Raw genomic sequence first — 12,990 nt, 5'->3', positions numbered from 1 at the left:
GGCACGCAGTTCTTGGGGGAGGTGCCATGGCCTCCTGTCGGGATCAGTTCATAGTAGAGGAGTCTCTCCTTGATCTGTGCTTCCTGATGCCAGGGTCAGTGTCCTTACTGAGGATGTATTGTTTACTTTACAACTGATGGGACTTGGAGGGAATTTAACATTACAGTAACATAAAAAGGGCCAATTATTTGGCTCTTGTAATGTGAGAGAAAAGAGGAATGAATATGGTAGATCACAGCTACATTCTCTTGAAATGTAAAATAAAGGTTCTGTCAACTGGGATCCAGCTGATCCATGAAGTGACTAACTACTGCTGATCTAAGCGATCAGTGTCAGTAAGGTATCTCTAATCTATGAATAAGATCAGTATGATTGTTTCCTGAATTAGTACACCTCCAAGGAGCAGGTCATACAGCACATATTTTTAACCTTCGTTTGACAACGATTAAGCAAAATTTAAAAGATAAAAGTTTGTTCAAGTTAATAGAATGGTTAATGGTTTGAGTTCCAACAGAACAGTTAGACCTGGAAATGCCATAGCATTTAGAGTAAAGTACTTTTACTAAAACCCTTTAGTTTCAGTAAAGGCTTTTCAGGGTGGAGAAGTCTAAGCCAGGAAGATTTTCCAGTTTTGGAAAAAATTCTATTCAGAAGTAGGAAAAACATTACAAAAAAAGAGACAAAGCAGAATCATCAGAAGGAAAAAAAACCCCAAAACTACTGGTCATCTATCCTGAGGTTTCGTGTAACGTGACATCATCATCTGCCCCTCGTCACATCCACCCCATCACCCTCTACTTGGACACGACCATAGACACTTGAACACTGAAGTAAAACCAATAATGCAAGGCGCAGAGAATTAAGCTTCTTACACTAGAGTAACAAAAAACATCTAAATCAAACATGAATAAAGAATGAGATTACAGTTGCAAAACAGTTTGTTTACACACAAATTTGAAGCTCTGTGAAAACAATATTAAAATAGAAGTTGAGAATAAGTTTACAGCTAAGATTCAGAAACAGTGCTGGGCTAATAATACCACAGTGATTCTGCTCCTGGGTGTTTTCTGCCCTAAAACTGGAGACAGTGGCTAAGATTCTATGTTGTTGTATATTTCAGTTTCTGTGCACACACGTACACACACACACATGCACACACATAGCCCACCGTGTAATTCAGTGCAAGCAAAGCACAGTCAGGTAATTGTTACCTAGCAACCAGCCAGTGCTGACGACCATCATTACGGTCCCTGCTAGGCAAGCAGAAGTCAGATTGTAAGAGGAAAAACAGATACAACAGCATACTCTCTCAGACATGCAAGCACACACACACACACACACACATGCACACATATTTTTGAATCACTGCATCCTTTGCTGTTTTCATGTCTGTAGCAATTTGATTTATACAAACAATGCTTCATCTAAAATAAGATATGTTACACATACATTAGCGGGCGCCTTTACTGTCTTGTCAGTTTTGCTGGCTGAGATGCTTTCCCTGAGATAAGACCGCTGTCGGGAACAACCCCCCCGCTCCCATGGGTGTTACAGTTAGCAGAGGGTGGGCCGCCTAGGTGTCATGCTCCATCAATGAGAAAGTCATCAAATATTCAATATGAGGATTATAGGCATGTGGATCACAGATTACCACTGCACCACTGTGGCATGCGTATGTGTGTGTGTGTGTGTGTGTGTGTGCATGCACTTTATATGCCGTTTATTTATATTCTACCTGGATTTTTAATTACAAATGCTGTTGTGCAAAGCAAATGAGCAATTGGTTTGGTGGTGAAGATGCAGCCTTCTGCAAGTTAAACTGTAAAATTAAAAAATATTTCTATAAAGATGTTGAACAAATAAGCACTCCTCTCATGGAAAATTCATGGTTTGATTTGATACATATTAGCTGTGTCACAATTTCTGATATATTTTTATTACAGCAAGAAAAAGGGGTCTTGGATTTTTTTTTTTTCAATTTCTTACCATGTTCAAGGACTTTAACTAAAACACAATTTTTTTCTTGACCTATTTAAAGCGGTTTTCCAGCAGCATGTGACACAAACAAAGGCAAAGCTTTAAAATGCAACAAAAACAACCAGATGTGGTGTAAAAAGTGGAGATAATATCTCAGCGACGACGGCGCTGCAGTGTTCCACAGATTTTTTGAACAATGGACATGGTGAATTGTTCAATTCACCATGAGCTGAATGGAGATCCCTGTATTGTGTACGCTAAGAGCGATGTATTGTTACTGGGAATGTACTGGACATTCTCATACAGCTACTGCTAATCCACAACTAATCTCTCCTTAACACAGTCTTTATAATGCTGTTGTTCTTTTTTTGTTTTGTTTTTTAAAAAGGCACATACTACTGCACTGAACATATACATTTTTGATTTGAATCTGATATACCTTATAACATGGGAAAATGTTAATATCTGTGATGTAATGTGAAAAATACATTTATAGTGTAGAGTCATTGAATTCTGCACAGTAATCTGTCATATCCACTTGCACAAGTTCCACTTTGGTGTTGTTTTGGCTGGTTGTGTACCTCTCAATGATTCATAGATAATACAGAGAGAGATCATGCAGCAGATTGAACTTTCTGGAAGAAAATTATGTGATTAAAAAATGTGCAGCTTCCTTGAATCTGTGTTTGGTTTCTTCTCCTCCTGTAATAGTGCTGATATTGAGGTTTTGTCTGAGTGGTGACACCTATTGTTCAGGAGAATACTGCAGCAAGTACCCACACTCTCAGTACTGATGTTACTGGTACAGAGCTGGTTGTGTTGGTGTTTGTGCATAATGCGTCCAATGTGGTGGGTATGAATGGGCCATAAGGAATGGATGTCTCTTAATCAGGTTAAGAAAAGAAGATATGTAAGCAAGTAAAAACTGCTCTGGTAAAAGAAGAAGTCTAAAAACAAGAACCAAGGGCTTATGGAAGCGGAAAGTCAGAAATCTCGAGTTGCAATTGGAATTTTCAAATGGAACTTCCCACTCAGAAAGTTGGAGAAACCCTTCCAACCCTGATTTGTCCACAGATCCAGGATGGCAGCAGTGCTAATAAACAGTAGCAAAACTGTGACGCTTGTACTCTTTACTAGGCGTGGTGTGCATTTTCTAAATCTATACATAAGCCACACACAGAGCAGTGACACAGGCTCCATCCATGAATGTGTTGCAGTTGCTAGAGGAAAAAAAATAGAGGATCACAAGAAATAGTGCCTTCATCCTCTGGGAAAAATAAATGTTTCTACCAAAGGACATATTTACTTTGTAGTAGTTAATGACTGACTAACTAACATTGCTATCCTTACAGCAAAACTGCTTGGATAGTTAAGAATTTGAGGCGAGACAATGAATTAGTTAAAAGACAATGGTTAAATGCTTTTCCTCAAAGATCATATTTACAATAGTTACAGTTTTATTATGTAAAATATGAATATTTTCTGATCTTATCTTCTGTAATATAAAGTTATTATGGCATATTATCAAATTAATTACATATTATGATGTCTGTCTTACTTTAGTAATGAATATCAGACCTTAGTTTTGGTAAACTCGGGCAATATAGTAAGTATAAATATCTTTCACGAACACATGGAGCCCAAAAAATGCCATACCATTTTGTCAGTGAAAATGACAGAGAGTCTGTGTCTAAATGATAAGATAGATCCTTTAAGAAATTGAAGAAGATATTCTTGATTTTCATAACAATCAAATCACTCCATCAGGGAAAAATCTGAGACACCAGAGACATTAGCGCTTTGAGAGATGGTTCTTGGGAGTTAGGATGTTTGTGAAGCTGGCTGGTAAAAGACTGTGTGTGGCAGAGATTGGTGCTTTTCAAGTCTGATGAGGCAGAAAAGAGATGTGTGAATATGTAAGGGCCCCTGTCCTTTTACAGATTGACAGAGAGCGCCGGAGAGAGATGGATTTAACCCAAATAAGAGTGGATTATACACATCCTCCATGCCTCCAGTCAGCATTACATAACCTTAAATCTAGTTATGCATCCCTGTCTCATTTTGGAAATGGAGGTGGAGGCTGGGGGTTGGGGGGCGCAGCATGTGCACTTAAACATCTAAAGAGATAGAGATTTACACATTCTCACATTTATTGACGTGACTGTGAAAGCAGAGATAAATACACGCAAAATGCATCCACGTCGTGATCATGTGATGTTAATTGGAGAGGCTATCATAAGAGCTTGTCTTTAGAAGAGACATTTGAAGAGGATAAAAAGAAAATCTCATGCATTAAAACATGCTGGGCAGATGACAAGAGCACGCAAACATATGGCCGTGGCTGGCTAAAACATCAGCAGAAGACTGTGCAAAGCAGCTGCAGTCTATAGTACCACAGAGCAGCTGTCGTCACTACGAGTCACTGCTACTGCCTGTCAATCAAGCCTGTGGAAATAAACATGCCATTCAAACCACAGGCTTAGGCATCCAAACACCAGCGGTGTTGTGGAGGTGTTTGTGATTGTTTTTTATGTAAAAGTAGTCAGCAGCTTTTGCCATCAGTTTTTAGGAAATAGCCACCATATCTGTGTGTTTGCTGTGCGCCTGTGAAGCTCTGCTCAGCTGCTGATTGGGATTCATCTCCCATCCTAAAGCTCAACACTGCCCTCTGTGTCTCCAATCCTCATAGCGTGCAAGCCTGATTCCAGCAGATCCGTTACCATGGCAACACAGAGCCAACCACAAATGACATGAGCCATGTGTGGTCATTAGAGGATGCTGCCCTCCAGTGGTGGATCTCAATTATGTGAGTTCTAATAAGAAAACATAAACAAAAAGAAACAAAAAGATGTGGAGATTTTAGACCAGAGTGCTTTCACTTCATTTGTAACTTTGTAATTTTGCTTTACCACATTTCATAGGAAAATGTAATTTAAAAAAAAATCCTTTAAAAATACTATACTGCTACTGCTGCTTTTACTTAGTGACCTTAGTTTTGCTTCCACCTCTGCCACCAAGGTGTTTGTAGTAGTCAAAAAGAGTTGGACAGCACATAAAAACTGTCTGCAACCAAGGTCTGATAAATCATGTGTAACAAAAAAAAAAAAAAAATCAACACAACTGTTTAATCCCAAGATAAAGACCACACAAGCAGGCGTAGTTTCATGCTGGCCATAGCAGAAAGAATCCCTAAATTACAGCTGCTCTCTGGGAGAATGCTGCACAGTTTATACTCTGCAAGTGGTAATTACCATAAGAAAAGTGTGTATTGTATGATGAGATGGTAATAATGGAAACTTTAAACACTTGTTTTCCACTTTATTTACATTAAAGTAGACTCAAAACAAACATAAACATCCCCAAAGATAACTCTGTAACACCAGCAAGCCTCTGGAGAAACCTCCCTTCTCCAGAGGAAGTTGCAGCTGGCACCGGTTAGATGTTAAACGATAGGCAAGTTGCCCTTATGTGTAAAGCAGGACAGTCAATCATGCAGACGGACACACACACACACACACACACACACACACACACACACACACACACACACACACACACACACACACACTTCTGCCTATTATAAAACGGCACCTGTGGTGATGACAGAAGGATTATTGCTTAAGAAAAGGTTTACTTCCAAGCAGAGGGTGTTAGGCAAAGGTGACCGTGTTAAGATATTTGGGTATAAAAATTCCAGGTGCCACCAGTCATTCTTTCAAATTACCTAATATGTTGTCTTTTAAAGAAAGTTTTAATTCCTGTTAATTTCCTTGCTGATAGTTGAATGGCTTTGTTGGCTGGCTGAGCTGTTGAGCATAGTGATTGGAAACAGAGGGAGGCTGGTATGAAACGCAGAGAGCTGCAGAACTGCTAGTGCAAACTTCTGTTGTGTTCAGTCAAAGCCAGCCTAACTGTTTCTAGTCCTAATGGTGCGCTAATGGCCTGCTGCTGCAGGTTAGCAGTGACAGCACAGAGTAGTACTAACCTTCTCATCTCAGCTATAGTACTAACCAACTGTTTAAACAGTAACTTACAGAAGCTAGCAGACAGTTCATCTAGAGCTGTTCCCCATCATAACACCGTCTACATCAGGATGAGATGAACAAAGAGAAACATCCTGCAAAACTGCGAAGGCCTTAATAGCTTTTTCGATCACAGCTTTGAGAAGGCTCCACTCTGGCTGCGTCCTTCTATCTGTGGCACAAAGTCACGCATGGACCGAAATGCTTTCTGTGAATGTTTCAAGCCATCTCAGGTTGATAACCCTGAGCTTAAACAAAGAAATGGTATTTCCTCCAGGTGACAAATAATATTGTATTTCCTCTGCTGATTCCAAATAATAGCCACAGAGAAGGAACTGGAAATGTTGGTTCTTAAACAGTAAATTCCATTGTTTCAGCAGCTTCCTGTGGGTCTCAGCACATCCCGTCAGTCAACATTAGACTCTCCAGTTACAGATGAGAGCATTTAACTCTACATTATCCAGTAATACAAGGAGGGGCTGTCTGAGAGAGGTTAACATCGGGTGGGATGCAAGAGACAAAACTAATCAAATACTCCTGCTCTCAGTGATGTGCTTCACTTGACTCTCTCGGTGTGATAAAGTAGCTGCAATCTCCAGCTATAACACATCCATTACCCTGCCCAGTTAATGACAGCTGATACAGAAGACTTGATAGTAGTGATATTAAACATGGATCTCACATTTTTGTTCTCATGGGAACTGAATGCATACACACGATTTCTGTCGCTCCCTTATAGCCATATGAACATACAGAGACAGAAAGGAAGTGCTTTTAGGGTCATCTGCACATGTTCACCACTAGCAGCCCTGCAATCAGAGTGCCAAGGATGGAGAGGAAAAAACAACAATCACAGATAGGTCTGCCATACAGCTAAGGACTGGTCCTCTGCCATCTCCTCCTATAATTACCTCCATAACCAGCCACACCCAGAACTCCTTTTATGTTACTCCCACTGTAACATCCCGCTTTCAATGGGACCATGGAGAACCCGAGTGTCAGCATCATATTCAGCAAATGTTATTTTCTGTGGAAATAACACCATCTGGGCAGTGACACAATGTTAAAGTGAGAAAAGTCAGTCTTTCTTCCTTATATCTGTTTTCATATATATTTTTTTGTTGGCCAATTAAAAAGCAAGAGTCACGACTGCACAAAAGTTAAAAGTTACACTGACTTTGCTAACAACAATAAGCAAAAACTGTGTTTGTGTTTTGCTGCATATTTTTTGAATAACACATTTCGTAAATGCAAAAAAAAAAGGGGGGGGGGGGGACAGAGCGGCTTGAATGGCAATAAAATCATTGTATTGATTAATCTGACAATTATTTTGTCAAACATGAAAAATGACAAACATTAAAAAAATGTCAAGCGTCTCAGAGGGGACTTGGTGCCTCCACAGTGTAGCGTTTACACATTGTTCAGTTCTGGGAGGAGACACGCAAGGATTGCATCAAGAAGGGCACCCAGCATGAAAATATGCCATAACATGTGGCAGCTCCTCGTGAATAAAGAAGCAGCCGAAAGTATTTATGACTTATTTTCCTTTCTCTGCAAAATTAAAAAAAACAACAACAAAAAAACCCCTTCTTATTCAAAGAACAATCAATCAGGACGGTCATCACAAATAAACTCAGCTCTCCTAAACCAAAGAAACACTGTCGCATAACTTGGTCACCTTACTTTGGTGTGGTATGGCAGGTCGTCACAGTTTAGTCAGCCACTCTTTACATGATTCATTTTCACAACTTGATGCCTTCTAACTGTATGCTGTCCTTCTCTGTAGTTTCTAAATGCTAGATTGGAGCATTTCAGGAAGCCAGTCAGACCCATCTGGGCTAAATGTCTGACACTTCTCGTCTATGCAGTATTATTTTGTATTTCTATTATATGAAAAAATCTTTTTTTTAAAGTTAGCAGCACATAGTTGATAATAAGCTTTGTTTTTTGTCAAGGTAGTTTAATATGCAGAACCCAGTCCTGACCCAGTTGTCCTGTGTTGTGCTGCTGAGTCAGAGTCAGCAGAGCATGATAGGAGAATGGGTTTGAAGGAAGAGTCACAGTCAAAGACACGCAAAAACACACAAGCGCACACAGCAAAGCGAGCAGAGGCGGTATGTTCCACTCCAGTGCGCTGCATCTGTTCATTGCTAAATATAACCAGAGGAACCCAGGCCTACTCTTCCCTTTGCTCCGTGTTACTAGCTGAGCAGGACAAAGGATGAAGAAAGAATGAAAAAAATGCACAAGGAGGCAAATCAAAGGTTTATTCAACTATGAAAACTAAAAGAAAGACTAGAAACCTGAGGTTTGAGACAAGGGTCGATCTTAAATGATGTGGGCACGATCCAAGATAAACAGCCAAAAATATTTTTACACAGACTAAACACGGACAGATTTTCCTGTCAAATACTGGAACACCAAACTCAACACACTCCAGATGGCAGGATCTCTATTCTTATCCCTCGAGTTCATTTGTAATGTGAAGGAAAAACATTTCTTTGTGCCACGTTTCTAAAAAAAAAAAAAAAAATGCACACAAAGCAACTATTTTAATACACCATTGTATCTGTTTTCCTCCCATGGGCAACATATGTTAAAAAAAAGATGCTTTGGGCGAGTTGAATCCTCCCTGATGCTGATAGAGAGCATCAGGCTACAGTTGTCGGTATGCAAGCGTGCCATCAGTTCTAACTGGCTGCTTCTGTTAAATGTCATTGCCTGCCTGGTCATGACACACACAAAGGGCCCCTCTGTCATTAATGTCCCCTCTTTCACAGGAGCCAATGACCACGGGCAATGAGACAGGGAAGAGATACGTGTCCCACCTCCTCTTTTAATTCCCCCGCCTGTCGACTGCTGCAGCAGTCTGGAGCACATCACACCAGAGGGATGAACATTTCATCACCAGCCAGTATATGATGAAACACAATAAAACACAAGACAAGAAATTACCACATTAGGCTTGAATTATGGTTTATATGTATTTAGATGAAGGAGTGGAAAATGGGAAGCTTCTCCGCCCAGTGTAATAACCACTAATTTGTACCTTGAGGGCTGTAATTGAAGGGACTGCTTGTGCTGTTGATCCAGCACACAAACAAACCAGTGAAGTTCGCTCGAAGGGGAGAAGAGGAGACGGGACATCCAAAAAACTCTCTGCTATGTTAAACTAAGTAATAATGAATTTACCATATATGAAGCCCTACTTTTACAAAGATAGCCTTCCTAACTTAGGGGTTATCCATCAAATATACAGGGCTCTGTATAGCTGAAAAACATGAGGACCCACAGGGAGATTCATTAAATTATAACCGTCATGTGAATTTCCTCACTTTGTAATGCAATGGCTACCAGGATTTTGTGCTGAGAGGTGGCAGTATCTCAGAAATGCCAGCTGTGCAAGTTTGTCAGAGGATTTAGCTAATATACTGAAAAAACAGTACTCCCAACCAGAAAGTGAGCAGGAATTACAGGATATAAAGTGGGCTCAATAAACCTTCTTGCAGACCGATGAGGGACAAAAAAAAAAGCAAGAATGTTTCACTTACAGATGAACACACAAGCACAGATAACACACGTCAGACTGATACCTGGGGATCAGCAGCTGAGATAAGATTAAAGCCTGAGTCAGATCTAAAGTCCTTAGATCTGAGCAGCCAGTGTGGTTATTATGATGCTGAAAACCTTCACAGGTGCATTTCAGTCCTGGCTATTCAAAGAGAATCATCATCAACACACAACACAAGCTCTCTTTCCTTAAAAAGAAGACACAAGAAAACAACGGGAAGACAGACGGGATAGCATGAAAACATTATATTTAGAGAAAAGAACTCGAAGAGACAATCAGTCAATCAAACGGTGCAGCAGAGCGTAAACAGAAAAAAAAAAATCGGATGATCTGTTGTAGGATGCTGCCTCCCAAACTCATGCACCGCTTCTGGCTTTTGGTGATGCAACGTGATTTATTGGTTGGTTAAATCTAAGCATCCCCATGGGTGACAATTTAACAGATGGTCCAGAGAACAGAAGAGCTTGTCCCGTTTTGTAAGCGCAGTGTAGAAAACATGCAAAAATGGACAGACTTCAACCCAAAAAGATAAAAAAGACTCTTACAAACAAGAGACAAAATAATGAAGACAAAAAGATTGGAAGATTTACCACATGATGCACACTGTGCCATCAAAAAGACATTTTAAGCAACACAAGAACCTACGTCAAATAAGGTTTTCTCCTTCTGCTCAGCACATAAACCATCGGTGCTGAACTGCTTCAGACTAAAAGTGAATATATGTCTGTGTATAATGGTAGACTGCAGTCCTTCATACATCACTGACCATCAAACCATCAATTCCCCGACCTTCAGACTATAAGAAATCACAGATTTTCCTTCACAGCTGGACAGCACAAAAAAGGCTGGATCAGAGGGCCTTTAAAGAAATGAAGAGGCAGCGTTTGCATGGTTCATTATGCTGCTGTACCAAGCGAGTGGCGATGTGGACCCGTGAGCCTAAAGATGGGAAGTCTTCTGCAATGGAAATTCTTTTTATAACTTATTATTTCAGCTATTTTTAAAAGCTATTTGTTGATTTTTTTCAGTCATATAAAAGAGCAAATCAGTTTTGGACTCATATTAAATAAAACAAGATCTGAACAACATGTGAAAGCGATTAAAGTTGACTTAAAAGTAATTAAGGGGGGTCAAAAAACACAATAAAATCATAAGTTGTTCATTTAGAAATTTAACCACATATTACATCAGTCTGTTGAGATCACTACAATGAGATTAAGCACTGCTTCCCAATCACTTCTGCTTCTGTTAAGTTTAACTGCGAATGCTTTAAGTGCTTTAATACGACACAGTGTTTGATGTGATATAATGTGTCAAGTACTTGTGCTATTGAGCTCTCTTTTAATGAGGCTGCTGGTAATGGGCGACTGCATATCAACACTTATAATATCAACCAAAAGTAGGAGCAGTATTCATGAAGGAATCTGTTTTTTTAAAAAATAGGTTTTCAGATGTTTTCAGATTATAGTGAAGAACATTCTTGGATGTCTTTTGTCATTACTTCCATTGTGGGTGTATTGTAGTCAAGGCTATTGTCACATGAATGTTTAAACCTAATTTGTAATCCCTTCCTTCCCACATACTTTACGTTAATATGACAAGAAGGGCCATGACAATAAGACTGGACCATTTCCAGTGCTTACTCAGGCATATTCAAGTCAGTGGTGTGTTCAAGATATAATACAAGGAAGGATGTGTTTTAATTGTCGCCAAACATAGTTAAGACCTTGTGGCTTTTTAACAGCTTTTCCTGTTGAAAACATGCACGACAGTCAGAAGCTACAACTCACATGAAAAAGACAATTAAATAAAATAAACTAGTAGCTCATAATGACAGTTGATGACATTTAAAAATGTAAGACAGATAGTAAAGACCAATGTAATAATAGCACAGTGGTCCACCAGGCCTTTCCTGGACCGACACACCAGGATTTTTTTATCCGTCAGTCTATATATGATGAAATCAGATACAAAAGCCTCCAATAAATCCTACACTGAGCCTTTTCTACAACATGGTATGATGGCACCTTTGTAACCTTGATGATATAACCTTTTTTATGCTTATTTATTTCTGGTATTTCTTTATTTATTTTGACACGTTACATTTCATATTTATATTTCTTTATTTAGAATAGTGTATGGTGCAGTTATTGTACAATGTCTTCTCTTCATTGTTTATTTTGTTCTAAAGTAATGAAGCTGTCATTTTGTGCCGCGTGTGATTGCACTGTGCGGTTATTGCTGACCAGTTTGTTCAGTGTTTCATTTTGAGTGCTGCTTTCATCATTTGCAATGTTTCCAGTTGCATCTTTGATTGTGCAACTCTTTCCTCTTTTCCATGCTTCTCCAAAGACTTTGAGGTTTCTTTTTATAGACAAAAGTTACAACTATTAACTTTGCTAATGTATCTTATGAAGCTATGTTCCCAATTAAATCAAAAGATGAAAAAGCCTTAAAAGGGAATTAAAGAAAGAACCCTCAGAGTTGAACAACCTATCTGGTGGAAATCCTCTATGTAAATTGTTACATTTTATATATGTATTCTTATTTCACCATGACAGCTGTGCAAACTTCATCTGCTGCAAAGTCACGCTAGAGACATAGCCTTTGAGTTGGTCAAATTAAAATAAGAAATGTATATATTAACGTGTCAGACATCTTCAACTTACCTGAGAAAGTCTGTTTGTGTTCAGTTTGATAGCAAAGTTATTTTCTGTTTGAATGTCAGGCGACAGCTTTATCTGAGAAAGTCCAGGTTTCATTTTTGTCATAACTGCAGACAGAGAAGCAGCTTTAATCACCGAAATCATAACTGTGACACAGCCAAGTGTTTCTATTTTTATCGTAGGAATTAAACAAACTCTTCAGTACAGCTTTGCTATTCTCCACTAAAACTGTTACATGGCATTAAAACAAATGTTAAAGGTAGGGCAAAGCTCGATTTAAACAAAAGTAACTTAAAAATCCATTTTAAATCCACCTGTACGACAAACACTTGATCATTTTTTTAAAAGGGTTGCAAAAAAACATCTGTAATAGCAGAAATAGAAAGGTTGAAACCCTGTATTTATTTAGTCATGCATGCAAACTTTATGATTTAATAATCAGCACAGAAAATCCTTACACTACTGAGAGCCACAGTATTATACAGGCCAGTGGACATTCTTTCAATGATGAGGATGTACACATCCTGGACAGAGAGCAACGAGTGTGAGCAGCGAGTCAGGGAGGCCATTTACGTGAAAAGGTAAAGACCATGTCTGAATCGTGGAGGGGGCTTAAGGGTACATCTTTCGCCATCTTACAATGCTGCGATTGCAGCCATTCCCCAAGTCTCTGTGAATGGTACTCGTGTCCACTGATCAGTGGTCTTTGATCAATGGTCATGAGAATTTCCATGTTAATGATCAAGGAACTGAC

General features: G+C 39.2%; 1 protein-coding gene across 9 annotated transcripts in view; it reads right to left on the bottom strand.

Annotated features, from left to right (window-relative positions):
* LOC146364522 (membrane-associated guanylate kinase, WW and PDZ domain-containing protein 1-like) overlaps positions 1-12,990 on the bottom strand; it is an 88,036-nt gene that overhangs the window by 62,208 nt on the left and 12,838 nt on the right. The window lies entirely within an intron of this gene.

The sequence above is a fragment of the Perissodus microlepis genome, chromosome 20, assembly GCF_051167445.1.
Source record: "Perissodus microlepis isolate ML-2025 ecotype Zambia chromosome 20, ASM5116744v1, whole genome shotgun sequence".
Classification (NCBI taxonomy): Eukaryota; Metazoa; Chordata; class Actinopteri; order Cichliformes; family Cichlidae; genus Perissodus; species Perissodus microlepis.
Note: the sequence above shows the minus strand (reverse complement) of the source record. Positions and strands in the feature narration are given on the sequence as shown.